This window comes from Mustela lutreola, chromosome 9 (assembly GCF_030435805.1).
Source record: "Mustela lutreola isolate mMusLut2 chromosome 9, mMusLut2.pri, whole genome shotgun sequence".
Lineage (NCBI taxonomy): Eukaryota > Metazoa > Chordata > Mammalia > Carnivora > Mustelidae > Mustela > Mustela lutreola.
Window position 1 is genome coordinate 112,707,152 of NC_081298.1, and position 11,262 is coordinate 112,718,413.

Genomic DNA, 11,262 nt, shown 5'->3' on the forward strand with positions numbered 1-11,262 from the left:
AAGAAGAAAAAAAACCAAAATGTTGGGAGCGAATCCAACACTTTTATATGTGAGTGGGCATTATAAATTACAGTGTACTAAATATTAATTTTATTGTTTTTTGCATTCTTCTATGCATTTACAACTGACAGTAAGAGTGCTTTGAGTGATTTGACAAAAATTTTAAAGATCAGGGAACAATCATAATCTTTCTTATCAATTATTAAGATTCCATAGTCTCTGGCTTCACAGTCATGTTTCACAATATTGCACTGCCATGCAAAGGACTACATAAATGATATTAAGATTTTAACCTCCAGTATGAAATACATGTGCATGTCTTCATCTGAGAGTAATTTTATTAAGTGATGAGAGAACTTATCAATAATAAAGAGAAAAATATTTCTGGTGAGAGTTTATTTTTTCTAACTCAACTGAAAAAAAAACTTCACTGTTCTGATCTTAGTCTGAATTCTTAGTAAGAAAGACATCTACAGTGACAAAAGGAATGGTGCTTTCTCAACGACAAAACTGAGATAGGTGTAATCTCCCATAATATCCAATGACTTAGCAAGATTAAAATGAGTGGTTTCTGAGGACCTCCTCTATTAACAGCAATTATTGGTCCCTTTTTTTTTTTTCCTTTTGACAATTATTTTAAGACCTTATTAACAGATGCTTGTTGTTTGTCAACTTTTTGGAAAAAAAAAAGTCATAAACTTTCATTACAAATGAAAAATGAGGTTCTTAAAACTCTCAATTTGACCAGATATGAAACAATTAATAAACCTTTGAAGGTATATTGAAAAAAAAATGTTTGTCATTACCAAAAATAGATGTCTTTAGGTAAAAAATAATAAAAAAACCATGCTGCATAGGTGATGATGATATTCCTGTTTATCTTGTCAGTGGGCAAAAAGCAACCATTTAAGGCCGTCAGCCTCAATCTTTTGTTCATTTCTTATTGCTGGAATTTCATACTCATGTCTTCGTGTTGGATGGTTGTGGAGATGGTAAAATGGAATTTATTCAGTCCTACCTTGCTCAGCCTGGGAGCTGATGAATTCTCAGTTGGTGGATATGCTTGCTGCTTTTGTCTCTTAGCTTTGTCTCAAGCTTTACTCCTTTTTTTTTTTTTTAAAGATTTTATTTGTTTATTTGACAGACAGAGATCACAAGTAGACAGAGAGGCAGGCAGAGAGAGAGAGAGAGGGAAGCAGGGCCCCCACTGAGCAGAGAGCCCCATGTGGGACTCCATCCCAGGACCCCGGGATCATGACCTGAGCCGAAGGCAGCGGCTTAACCCACTGAGCCACCCAGGCGCCCCTCAAGCTTTACTCTTGTGCGTTAGGGTTTTCTAGGCATCTGTGCAGGTAATTGAATATGTTATGGTACCTACCAACGTAGGTCAGATGGCTGCTGACCTTGGGTCTCATCTCCTTGATTTTCCTTATTTTCTTCATTGCCATCCTCCTTAAGCTCTCATTGGCCAGGAGGCCCCTGTAGAATTGTGATCTGTACCCTGATACATATTGTCTCAGTGGCCTACCTGTTCCTCTGCACCCTGATTGTCAGCTCCCGCCATCACCTCTCCTAGCACAGGAAGGTTGGAGGACTGTGGCCCAAGAATTTAGGGTCTCTGCCTGTGGTAAGGTGGGAACCCTCCACTGCCAGAGAGCAGCTCTGTGGGGCATGGACTTTGGGAGCACTTTCTCAACCCTCCTTTTCCCCACTCTCACTGTTCTAGAAGTTCTGTTGGCAGTTGTGTGGAGGACCCTAGCCATGTGGAGAGGGTCTATAATGGTTACAGTGGGCTGCACATTTACTGCCCTGCACTGGAGCTCCACCAGGGCCTATCACAGAAGCTGCCCCGCACTCTCTTCTCCTTCAGCAACATCAAACCCCACCATCTCCCCATCTCCTACACTGCCAAAGAACTTCCTAGGCCTATTCTGTATGGTGGTCCGTTGTGCAAATACACTTCCTTGGCATCATTCCTGTTGATGAAACCATTATCTGTTTCTTACACTGAACCATTTGACTATTCTCAAAACCTTCCTTGTGATGACCTTCTTGTCACCCCAGGCAGGCACCAGTGATGTGAGGCCACCTGGCCACCACTACCTTCGCTGCTGCCAATGGTGCCAGGCTTGGTGTTAGCAGCGCCGAGGGCAGGGGTTGTGGTGGCTGTTGGGTCTCATCCTTGTTGGTCTAGGTTGTGGGGATGGTGACTGACTGGGGCACCTTCTCCTGTGGTACAGGGGTAACTGCCCCTGGCCGCAACGGGGCTGCTCTGGGATCTTTGGGGTCTGCTCACTGCTCCTACTACCCATGGAACTGATGGAACCATTATTGGGCCTTTTTCACAGCTTCAGAACCATGTGTCTCCAGGTTATCTGCCAAGGTTCTCAAGCTGTAGTGTTATTAGATATATAGCAAAGATAAAATCACAGCAAAGAGAAAGGAACAAACTCAAGCACCTGGGTGGCTCAGGCAGTTAAACTGCTCAGGCAGTTAAATGTCTGCCTTCTGCTCAGGTCATGAGGCCCCCCTCTCAGGCTCCCTGCTTCTCAAGGAGGCTGCTTCTCCCTCTCCCTGCCCCCTGTTCATGCTGTTTCCTGCTCTCTCTCTCTCTCTCTGTCAAATAAATAAAATCTTAAAAGGAACAAACTGATCATTAGATGAAACTCAAAGTCATTATTCTTAGTGAAACAAGTCAGACACAAAATAGTACATATTGAATAGTTCTACCTGAATAAAACTCTAAAATGCAAACTTATCCATAGTGATAGAAAATGGGCCAGTGGTTATCTAGGACTTGGTGTGGGGTGGGGGTGGGGGATTGGGATAGACTGCAGAGGGGCATAAGGACACTTCTGAAGTTGTTGGAAACAACTTCATATCTTGTGATGGTGGTTTCTCAGATATATGCACCTCTTAAAACTTATGGAAATGTACTCTTTAGATGGGCACAGTTTGTTGGTATAAATTTTATCACAATAAAGTTATTAAAAAATCATAAAGATTCAAGATTTCAGCAAGAGTAGACTAGAGTGTCTCAAACCCTAGAGGAGCCAAATGTATTATTTGGATTTTACAAGCTTTCTACAACAATTTTTCCATTCTGTGTTCTCAATCACAAAACGTAAAAAGACTAATTTAAGTATTTTTCAGAGATGACCGCTTCTTTGCTCTGAACCGATAGGTGCTATTCAAACACATGTTCATTTGTGGGTGTGCTGGCCTACCTCATTCTGTTGTGCTTCCCAGATCCCGCATTTCTTACAAATTGAAGGTTTGTGGCAATCCTGCCTGGGGTAAGTCTGTTGGTGCCATTTTTCCAACAGCATGTGCTCACTTCCTATCTCCATGTTTGGTAATTCCCATAGTATTTCAGACTTTTAAAGTATTATTATATTTGTGATGGTGATCTGTCATCAGGGACTACAACTCACGGATAGCTCAGATGAAGGTTAACATTTTACAGCAATGAAGGTTTTTTTTTCTAAGTTAAGGTATGTACAGTGTTTTTCAGACATAATGCTATTGCTCACTTAATATACTATGGTGTAGGGTACACATAAATTTTGTATGCACTGAGAAACGACCAAAAATCCCTTTGACGTGCTTTATTGAGAGATTTGCTTTATTGCAGTGGTCTGGAAATAAATCCACAGTATCTCTGAGATATGCCTGTAATTCTTTGGTGCTATGTAGTAGAGCTATAATATCCTAATCATTGTTGCTCTAGATCAGAAAAGAAGTGGTATAGATTTTATATATAAATTATTTTTTCCAATTAAGTGAGTGTTAATTTGTGTCAGCCAACTGAAGATTTGCAGAAGTTCAGAAAAGGGAAAAATCTATCTCTTAAATCTCTACAAAGTAAGTATGTTGTTAACATTTCACCTCAAAAGTGCTTGCCATACTTATATAGTGAGAGAGAGAAAAAAAAACTTTTAATGTTTGAATTTTACTTTTTGGTTTTGTAGGTTTTTTAATAGATGTATAGCACGTAGGATAGCTTTATGTCATATACAATTATTTATACTTGTACAGGTTAAAAATTATTTAATATTTATTTAAAGTTAAATATTATTTAATATTTAACAAGTTAAATATTATCTAAGAATGGCTAAAAGTCATTTTCTTTAAAAGGAATTTTTAAATTATTCAAATTTAAGAAATACCTAACAAGATCACTTTGAAAATGTGGGCAATTTTGTTGTAATTTTTATCTGCAAATGTTAACTTCTATCAAAAGTAGTATGTCATTAAAATGCAGTATGGAAGCATTATTAATTTGAAGTCATAATATTCCCTCTGGTTGTTCATTGTAAATATATAATATTTTAGTGATATTATAAACTAATATCACTTATTGACTTGTCCTGATAAATGACTGACTTCATTCAGACACTATGAAAGTTCATTTCTGTTTTTAAATTGCAGTCAACAAATGTACAGAATATAAGCAGTTCACAGATGGGGATTACAGGTATGTAGGACATAATTTTTGAAGAACTGGCAGCATCAATATACTTTTTTTCTTGAAAACTGCATTTTAACAGATATTTCTGATAATTTCCCTGTTGGTTATATTAAAAAACAACCATATTTTCCTTACCAACCAGTGTACCTAATGAGAAAACCGAAGACTGAGAAAATTCTGTGAGTCCATTTGTTAGCGCTAATGCTAAACCAGCATAAAGGCATTTCCTGAGGATTTTCTCATGTGCTACATTTCAATAAACCTGAAAATCCTACCTCAAGCCTCTAATGGAAGCAAGCAAGCTGCTATGATTCACTCCACTTTGAGCAACAGGAAAAACAACAAAACAAGAATGCCTATTAGACAAAACCAAAAGTTGTAATGGAAAAAAAATTTCAAAACAATTAGAATCTCTCCCTGCCCTTGCTTTTATTTTGTTCCTGTCCAACAACAACTGGACAGTAGGCCTTGGAATCTCAAAATAGTTCTATTTCACAGTCAACAAAAAGATAGCATTCCCTTGTTTCTAAAGATTTATTTATTTATTTATTTGAGAGAGAGAGGGAGGGAGAAGCTCAAGAAGACTCCCCACTGAGCGTGGAGCCCAATGTGGGGCTTGATCTCATGATCCAGAGATCATGACCTGAGCTGAAACCAAGTATCTGATGCTTAACCAACGGCACTGCCCAGGCACCCCAGCATTCCTTTGTTTTTAGAAGAGAAGTTTTTCCCAAGTGAGTCCTTATGATGGGTTTAACAAAAAGCAGATTATTTTTATGGGAAAGCTAATCAAAACTATTAGGACCTAAAGTGGAAATATTCAATGATACCTTTCGTGTGGCCAGTTTTTTTTTTTTTTAAGATTTTATTTATTTATTTGACAGAGAGAAATCACAAGTAGACGGAGAGGCAGGTAGAGAGAGAGGAAGGGAAGCAGGCTCCCTGCTGAGCAGAGAGCCTGATGCGGGACTCGATCCCAGGACGCTGAGATCATGACCTGAGCCGAAGGCAGCGGCTTAACCCACTGAGCCACCCAGGCGCCCCTGGCCAGTTATTTTTTATACATTGAAATCCACCTAATAAAATTTCTACCACTTTTTCCAAAAAAGAACTGTGAAGACGGGCTCACAGAGTGTACACAAACAAGCACACTTGAGCTTCATTGTGTGACTTAACTGCTTAAACAGTATATAAGCCAACACTGTTCAAGGCAAGATAATTAAGTGATTCCGTAGATCAGACTCACATCTTTATTTCCATTGACCTGTGTGTTGACTTCTGTGAGTTATTCCCCGCCCCCCCTTTTTTTTTAAGATTTTATTTATTTATTTTACAGAGAGAGAGAGATCACAAGCAGTCAGAGAGGCAGGCAGAGACAGAGAGGGAAGCAGGCTCCCTGCCGAGCAGAGAGCACAATGTGGGATTTGATCCCAGGACCCTGAGATCATGACCGGAACCAAAGGCAGAGGTTTAATCCACTTAGCCACCCAGGCAACCCTCCCCATTTTTACTCTACTTTATATCTTTAAATGAAGTGGATAGACTAGATCTGATACATTCAAACAAAGCCTCCAAAGATACCCCTCAGAGGATTCTAAGGATCAGAATGGAGAGTGACTGGGCAAATGTTTGTCCACCTGCTGCCCAACCTCACTCCCACTCAGCAGTAAGTACTCTATTAGGTATTTCTAGACTGGGTTTGCTGGACTTTTTTTTTTTTTTCTTGAGAAAGTGGACTTAGAAATCTATTTTTAAGTGCTTGTAACTATTAGAATAAATTCTCTCTATGGTGCCTTCTAAGATCTGTAATTAAACCTAGTGCTGAAAAGTGGCAGTTAGAACTTATTATTGCTATAAATAATGACACCAGCATGTCACTAAAAGATAGACATTTTTAATATAATAAGTTCCCCACTTAAAAGCCAGGTTGTGAGGCATAGATTTGTTCATAAGTTGGAGACTTGGGAGATGGAAAGCACTTTTCCATGGAAACACTTTTTAAGGTAAAGTGAGAAAAGAGAAAAGAAAAGAAAACTAATTTGACTGCCAAAGTAAAAATGGTCCATTTTCAATAAAGAAGAGTGGGAGAGATGTTCTCACAAAAGCTGCAATTAAAATTCAGTAGCATAGATGGACTTTTTAAAATCTTTATTTGTAATATTTGAAGACAAATGATTTTAGAGATGTTTAATCTGTTTCACTGCCTTCTTTGATTTTGAAAGTTACCCAGAGACATGATTTGAGAGAGAGAGCTCTTTACTGGTGTTGGCATGCTGGCTGGGAAAGAAAACAATTAAAAAATTTGAAAAGCTAATGGTCATTTAGTTTCATTCAGAATGAGAGATTTGTTAACTCCATCTAAATCCTGATACCCCTCACACTTTAAAAATTTGTGTTAAAAATTGGGGAGAGGGGAGCACCAGTAGCTGTCACTGTGTAACTATCCCTATGTTTGTTCAAATACATAGATTTCTAATTAGAGGATGCTGATAGCTCAGGGAATAACTCTGTTAAGACAGGTGGAATATTTATAATTTTTAAAAATCTGCCCTGAGAAGAGGTTTCTGGGTGGCTCAGTGGGTTAATTGTCTGACTCTTGCTTTTGGCTCAGGTTATAATCTCAGGGATGTAAGACTGAGCCCCACGTTAGGCTCCACACTGGCCACGGATCCTGCTTAAGATTCTCTCTCACCCTTTCCTTCTGCCTCTCCCCTTACCCTCTCTCTCCATCTTTCTCTCTCTTCCTTGAAAGGAAGGAAGGAAGGAAAGAAGGAAGGAAGGAAGATCTTCTCTGAGGTAAAAACATTTGTTAAAAAGATTAATAAATGGGGGTGCCTGGGTGGCTCAGTGGGTTAAGCCTCTGCCTTTGACTCAGGTCATGATCTCAGGGTCCTGGGATCAAGTCCTGCATTGGGCTCTCTGCTTGGCAGGGAGCCTGCTTCCTCCTCTCTCTCTGCCTGCCTCTCTGCCTACTTGTGATCTCTCTCTGTCAAATAAATAAATAAATTCTTTAAAAAAAAAGATGAATAAATGAAGATGAATGCTTATGATTTTTTTGTTTAAAAGGTTAATAAATGAAGATCCAGAAAAAGAAAACTTAAATCTGTCTATGAAGTTTAGTCAATAAAAATACAAATATCTACTTATTCTAAATGCTATTAATTCTGTTTAATTCAAAATATCATCCTTGGAAGTGTTTCCAATACCCCGTAGGAGAGTTTATTTCACTTGAGCTGGAATATTGCCAGACTAAATACTGTAAATGGTGAAGATGGTTTAGAATCCATAGCTTATAAATACAGTGTTCAACATTCTGAATAAATGGGACAAGCTTCAAAAGCGATCATAATATCTATGAAATTCTAAGTTCACCAACCTAGAATTTTATAGTTCTTGGTCGTTATATATTTTGGAAGCACCAGTGTCCTTCTTGATCTTCCAGCAGTGGAATACTTGGGCATCCCACAAAGATTCTAATTTCCATGAGCCTGATGGTGGGAAATGGAAATCCCATATTATTATATTCCAAGATTATACATACCATGGAGAAAATTACATGATCATTCTGACCTAAAAGTTAATACTTTGCCTATATTCTGAAACCTTGGGCATTTTGCATATATTCAGAAACCGTGTAATAATGAAGAAAAACTGCTAGTAGTTAATCTGTAAATACTGTGCAATAGTTAAATCAGGTTACAAAATCATTAAAATAAGAATCCTTCCATATTTTTATATTTTAAGCACTAATATAGGACCTCTTCCTTTACCCAGTCAGAAATACACAAAAGTCCTTTCCCAATTTTTATGATAGGAATGCATTAGTGTCTTCTCTCACACATGCACACAAATTATCTCTCCAGTTCCCCTCTTCCCCTATTACAGCACAAAGTTCACTGAACAAGAAATTTGAAGGTTGAGTCTATTCCCATAAGATTTTAAACATTAGAAGGAATGTGCTTCTTAGGTAACTATTTTGAGGAAGAGAGTATGTACTTTTCAGGGCAGAGATTTCATTTTGATATGAACAGTACTGATCCATCACATACAGTGGTTCTGTGTCACAGGGTGAGGTAGTCATCACCAAACACACACATATGCATTACATGGTATATGCAAATTGTGTCTTCCTTAGATTTTTGTTTAATTCCAAGAAGTACTATACTTTCTTGGAAACATACATTTCAGAAGAAAAAAAAAATCTGTATTTGCCTTTCCTGAGAAAGTAAACCCAAGGGGCCAAGTATGACTTTTCTTTACAAAATATTTGCATGGTTCCAGCAATGTCAGCATATTGACGGATGTTGTCTTCCTTCTATATTTTCTTTCTCCCTGTACAGAAGCTAAATGTGACTAGGTGGGCAGGAAAGATGTTCTATAGATCATAGAGTTCTTTAGCAGCAATTTGAATCTCTTTGCTGTCCTGGCTCATTAATCTGCATCCCACACATTTGAAGAATTACATAAGCCTAACCAAAAATCTTATTTAGTATAAAATAAAAATTTAAACACAAACATTCTATAAATCATCCTCATATAGCAAAAATGTTTCTGTTAATCTCTTGCCAAATGTTATTATGTAGATACACTATACAGTGTTTCTTAATTCAAAATCACGATTTTCTCAGTCATGAAAAAGGACACTGGCTTTTATAAACTCAAAGGTAACAGCTTTTTGTATTCTATCATAATTAATCTTGTGTATAAATAAAGGACTTTGTAAGATTCTGTTTCTAAACCCTGTTTCTGAAATCTTACCCAAAATCTTCATAAAATTTATGAAGTACACTATTTTAGAATCTAGTTAAATAAAAATTAAGGTATACCTGTTTAGGAAAAATTTTTTAAATTGGGTTACAAAATATTAAAAGGTGGCTTAAATTAAAAGTGGAATAAAAATTATATATAATAGTTGGGATAAAAGAGAGGAACCATAAATAAAATTTTAAATTTTTATTAGGTGGTAGTTTAGCTAAGTAGTTAGAATAGCTAAAAAAACAAAAGAACTCAACAAATTCAGGTTCAAAGGGTCCTTGTGCTCAATAGACCTTTAAACATCATTTGATCTAAATGCCCTCAGCTTTTCCAAACTTTCAAATAATTTTCCAGTTTTTCAAATAATTTCCTATATGATAAACATGTGAAACATATTGTATGTAATTAAGCTATCATGATTTATTTCCTGTTTTCTTAATACCTCTAGCTCTCACCTTTGCTAGGAACCTGGATGGCAGCCCTTTTATTCAGAAGTATGTCTTTTATCTCATCAAATAAAGTTACATATTATTCAGGACCAAGTTATTATTCTTGAAGTAGTTCACTGCTTTTTTTTCTGCAGCAATTAAATGTGTTTTGATTATAAACATATTTTATAAACTTTTAAAATTCATAGAAAAAATTCAAAACTGATTTTATTTTATTCCTTAAAATTTTGTTTTTGTGTGCTATTATATTTATAAAATGTAGAAAATTTTCTTGATACAATGTATTGATCTTTAAATAAATAACAAGTATTTTTATAATTATGTGTTCCATTTTGTTTCATATTTTCTCTTATTAATTATTTATCTACTCTTATTTCACTTGCATGACAGGCCAAAAATCAAATTATACTCTTAACTTATATTTAGTTCTAGAAAACTATTAACATTTGTAGATAAATCACTTCATAGAATCGATCAATATATCTTAAAGTTATACTATTAAAATTAATAAGACATCTGTTATTTATATATATGGTAATTCTTAAAGTTTTATGATTATTTTTTACCAACTATGATATTAAAATAAATGAAAATATTTGATTTGGTAAGTAATTCATAAGTGCTTCCTTTTTCTACTTATTCTAGTCATGCACCATTCAACCAAAGAAAAAATGTTCATTTTTAAGAAAATATAATAAAATCATGATATTCAGTTTTGCATAAGTAATTCAATATCCATATATCTATATAAGGATCATAGGTTGTAGTTTTTTGTTTTGTTTTGTTTTATTAAAGTATGTCTGACGTTCAGTGTTATACTCTTTTCAGGTGTACACCGTAGTGATTTGACAATTCTATACATTATGCCATGATATGTGTGGCAGTGTTTATTATAAAGAATCATCACTCTGCCATTGGGAGAATGACAACAGGCTCTTATACTAAGGTGGGTCAATTTTTATCATTCTTTTTAAAATGCTTGTTTCTATATCCTAGAGAAAATTTGTTGCTTTAAAAACCAATTTCTGGGGGTGCCTGGGTGGCTTAGTGGGTTAAGCCTCTGCCTTCAGCTCAGGTCATGAACTCAGGGTCCTGGGATCAAGCCCTGCATCGGGTTCTGTGCTCAGCAGGGAGCCTGCTTCCTCCTCTCTCTTTCTGCCTGCCTCTCTGCCTACTTGTCTGTCAAATAAATAAATAAAATCTTAAAAAAAAAAATTTCTGAAGATAATCCATTTTGAAAGGTAAAAATTCCCAAACTTTAGACTATTCTAAAATGCTAAATTTTATGCGCGCAGTGATTATGGATTAATGTATTGTTATGCATGAGGATCTTCTTCCAGTGATTATTTCAAATTGGTGATGTTCTGGAATTACCAACCAAAAATTTGAAAAGTCAATAACTGGATATTAATTGATTATATTGTGTTCAGTAAGAACTTGTCAAAACTAACCTTATTTTCTGTGGTGACAGGATTAGCAGATTGCATGTTTTTATAGAGAAAGCCCCTAATTTTATTTAGGCATTACCAAAATCTTTCATGTTATCTCTTCTGAAATACTGGGAAGGTATTTACTGGCACAGCAATA

At 36.2% G+C, this 11,262-nt stretch overlaps 1 pseudogene; it reads right to left on the reverse strand.

Annotated features, from left to right (window-relative positions):
• Positions 1-1,374: 1,374 nt before the first annotated feature.
• On the reverse strand, positions 1,375-3,350 carry LOC131808429 (Y-box-binding protein 1-like; annotated as a pseudogene).
• Between the last annotated feature and the right edge of the window lie 7,912 nt (positions 3,351-11,262).